The sequence below is a fragment of the Haliotis rufescens genome, unplaced genomic scaffold (assembly GCF_023055435.1).
Source record: "Haliotis rufescens isolate VD_foot unplaced genomic scaffold, xgHalRufe1.0.p SCAF_7, whole genome shotgun sequence".
NCBI classification, from domain to species: domain Eukaryota; kingdom Metazoa; phylum Mollusca; class Gastropoda; order Lepetellida; family Haliotidae; genus Haliotis; species Haliotis rufescens.
Genome location: NW_025964361.1, coordinates 57,634,364 through 57,638,827, shown reverse-complemented (window position 1 = coordinate 57,638,827; position 4,464 = coordinate 57,634,364).

Below are 4,464 nucleotides of genomic sequence, written 5' to 3'. Positions count from 1 at the left end.
AGTGCCCTTCACCGGTTTCTGCATCCAGCGCCAGCTAATCGCGAGCCCCAGACGTGTGTACGGGGGTGGTCTGAAGAGGCCCCTTTGCTGTATGACATAACCTCCATCTCAATTTCTCCTACAGTGCATTTCGGATTCTATAAATAAAAGCGACAAAACCCATTCCATAACCAAAAGTAACCACTCCCTTAATCAGATTCCATTAGACTATATCATGAGCATATGTTCATGAATCCCTATCAAATAGTGATGATACCATGTGTTCGAGAAAAGGTAAGCTAATTTAATTCAACTTAAATGGGGAAGTTTAACCAAATTAAACCTTTGCCTGTCACATATGTCTGACTACAGACACACTCATTGTTAAGTATTTTGTAGGAAACTGTTTCGTGGTGTTATCGATCAGTTTGAGCTACACAGTTGGTTATGCCCATGCGAGGCTGTAGAACGCCAAGCCATGTTATCCGGTAGGCCTCCCTTCCCCTGAGCTCACACCATGGCGTGTTCTTGCATAAACTACCCTCCCAACGTTGCGTTTCTATGCATAACCCAAACCAACCAACAATTTGAAATTCAGCGTATGTTTCACGCTGATAATTATTGTACAGTTATATAACTGTATATTTCACTTTTATAATTATTGTACAGGATTAAGATTCAAGAATTATTGTCCTCCACATATGTTGTGTTAAGGGAATACTTTTGCGGTTTAGTTTAAGAACGCGAATACTATTGTTTGATAACGTTTGTCAGGTATATTTGATTATTATAATGGATCAATGGTTCGAGGTCAATAGTTATTTTCCTCTCGGCGGAAGGTCCGGGGTTCGATCTCCGGCCGCGTCATACCAAAAGACGTTAAAAGATGGTACTTGTTGTTACCCTGTCTGGTGCTCGGCATTAAGGGGCTAAGAAAAGGACTGGTCGGCTCGGAGTCAGTATACTGTGTCTGAGTGGGGTATTCAAGTGAAACTGCGGCATGGTATCTCAGTGAGCTAGCACGATAAATCGGCATCAGTTCGGACAAGTACAAACAGCCACACACACGAGCATGCACGTCGCTATTTAAGTGCAATAATCTTGGACGCGACGTTAAACCCAATTTCACCTCACCTCACCTTATTTTCCTCTCGCCTACACTGTATGTTGTGTTTTTAGGATGCTTTGGATATTTTTGTATCACAAAGTGATGATGTACGATCAGCATGTACGATAACAACTTGACGGCTGCCCTGTTCGGGGGAACGCACTTTATACCCTGCGTGAATGCCGTCTACCAAAGATGAGGCCATTATAGAATTTGAAAAGCGAACATGATTTCTTTATTCTCGGGTGTCTCTAATGTCAAGGTTTTCAATTCCTAAAAGGAATTTTGCTTGCAGCAGAACTGAATGGTCGTGTCTGGGTTATTCAGTCGTGTTTGCTGGTCCAAGATTGGCTAAACATGACGCGCTGTATGGTGCCTTACGTCGATGTTGCAGTCAGTGTTTGATAAATATCGATAACGTTTGTACTTGAAACAGTCCATACAGGACGTACGTTTCATTTATGTGTACATCAGAATGGAAGCGGTGAGGTGAGGTGAAGTGGGGTTTAATGTCGCGTCCAAGATTATTGCACTTATATAGCGACGTACATGCACGTGTGTGTGTTTGTGTGTGTCTGGTAGCTTTTACTAGTCCTGACTGATGCTGATTTATAGTGCTAGTCCACTGAGATACCATGCGGCAGTTTAACGAATACCCCACTCAGACCCTCTATACTGACTCCGAGGCGACCAGTCCAAATTTTAGCCCTTTAATGCGGAGCGCCAGACAGGGTAACAAGTACCATCTTTAACGTCTTTTGATATGACGCAGCCGGGGTTCGAAACCCGGACTTTCTGCTCCCCGGGCGGACGCCTTGCCACTCGACCACGGAGGCGGTCATTTCTCCAAAGAACCAGCATATAACACAGTCATATTTCATTAAAAAAAACAAATTATGAAAATACAATGTTGCACGAAAGATCCTGATCATGTTCATCCTGGTATCAATTAAGAATTGACTTTCACTTTGTGTGAGTTCCTTGAACTCACACAAAGTGAGAGTCAATTCTTAAAACAATTTATATCACTATTTTTACGTCAAAGAACGTAGATCTATACACACTTAAATTTAGTACGTGTGACTTCATGTTTACAACAACCAGCTGTATCGCGGAATGAAATAGTTCCTCAAAACGAGAAGTGACATGAGCTTATGTATGCTCAACAGGGACAGCGTTTGTAGTTTCTGTAAACAAATGTACTCAAAGATGGGAAAGGTCGTTTAAGAACTACCTCGGTAAGTCAGTCACAATGACAGCGCGTCCGCGATACAACTGGCTGTTGTATGGCTATCAGCGTAAACATGACTTCTCATGGACACGCCAGAAACCTGTGATTGTGGTTTTGAATCCTAGTTCGCCCCGATTAGTTTTCACGGTTTGTCAGCACCATTCCCGTGCTCGTGGGTTTCAACAAACGACTGAGACCTGCTTCTTTAATTCGGGCTTCCCTCTCACATTAATCTGACACGCCGTGATATTATGACTGGCAAACTGTTCAAAGTGGCGTTAGAATCAACTCCCTCTTAAATAGACACGACTTAGTTCAAGTTACAGTCTGGACAAAACAAACGATTACACTTGTTGCATGGAGACAACATCTGAATATTTGAGAAATCAGTAATCATTAGGTCATTATTCACAAACGCCATCTTGTTTGTTAGGCTGATGCTATTTTTACAGTTATTTTATGACTGAAGTATTCGAGAGGCTATCGCTACTAGCTATAGCTTTGTAATTAATTAAAAGTTGTGGTTTTCATGACCACTTCCCCTGGCTATACCAGAGTTCAATGAATGAGAGAGACGAGTGAATTTATGTGGGCAGTATTCCAGCTATATCAGTCTCGTGGGGAAAAAACACCCTTGACCAGGCCAGATATTGTATATAATACCCAAAAAGGGTAGAATGACCGTGTGCATTTACCTTACGATATGTGCACGTGCATTTTAGCGATTCTCAATGCTGATTGGTCAGTTGAAGTCACATGACGTCACAGTGCCTCATTGTTGAGAAGTGATACTCCAGTTATTATACAGTCCATCTTGACAGGTTTTTATTCAAACTTAATATATTTATTATAAATGTCTATGTCACGATATGGCTTAAATATTGCCGATGTGACGGTAATTTCAACTCACTCACTCATTGGTAAGAAAAATACGACATGTCATCCATTGTTCATGACGTTACAAATTGATTACGTCGCGTCAACTGAACAATAGGGTACCTTCAGTGAAGTTTTCTTCACGTTCTCTCTTAAAATGTCAGTGAGTAGCCTACATGAAACTCAAAAGTATGGATTATCGGTTCCTCCTGAATGAATACCATAGGCTCTGGATTAACATCGTTCATTCGGATAGATTATCCGTTATTTTTCTCAGCTCGTTCTTTTTCCCTAATTACTGGTAGTTTGCTGCTGTTTTTTGTTAGTGCTAATAGAAAAAAGGCTGTCTTGGAGAACTTTTATATGACAGGAGAACTACCAGACACTTATTAAAGGTGAGGTGAAATAGGGTTTAACGTCGCGTCCAAGATTATTGCACTTAATATTACTACGTGCATGCACGTGAGTGTGTGGCTGCATGTAAAGTCCGGACTGATACCGATTTCATAGTACTGACCAACTGAGATACCAGGCCGCACTTAACACTCAGACACAGAATACTGACTCCAAGCCGATCAGTCATTGTTTTAGACCCTAATTCCCGAGCCCCAGGCAGGGTATCAACAAGTACCATCTTTTAATGTCTTTTGGTATGATGAGACCGAGGATCAAAACCCGACCTTCCGTTCTCCGGGCGGACGTTCTACCACTAGACCACTTGGGCGGTACTTTTTAAAGGGAGAAACACATGGAGATGAGTGAGTGAGTGAGTTGGGTTTAACGCCGCTTTTAACAGTATACATGGAGATGAAGGCCATAGCTATAGGGATAGATTGAATGGGCTACCTCTATCATTCCAAAAGTTTACACGATCTACTTACATGCGATTTCGTCATATCAACATTTATTGTACGTATTTCGATAGTTGGTGATAGCGGGGAAGCCTCGTGGTTAATTGTCACGACGATAACACGGGTTCTATTCCAAGATGGGTATAATGTGTGACACCTAATCTTGTGTCCTCCCCATGATATACTGCTGGCATATTGTTAAATGGGGCGTAAAACATCACTTAATCAAAACATGGAACTGTGTCAAAACACATCTCGTTCCCAGACACAATTACTACACTGCCTCTGCAATACTGAACCATATTTCTCATAGAACGGAATCGGGTGATCTCATAGCGCCAGGCTATTCTTGGCACCACGGGGCTCGTGCGGCACCTGCTGGCTGTACAAAATACGTGTACGCAAACCACATCTCTCAG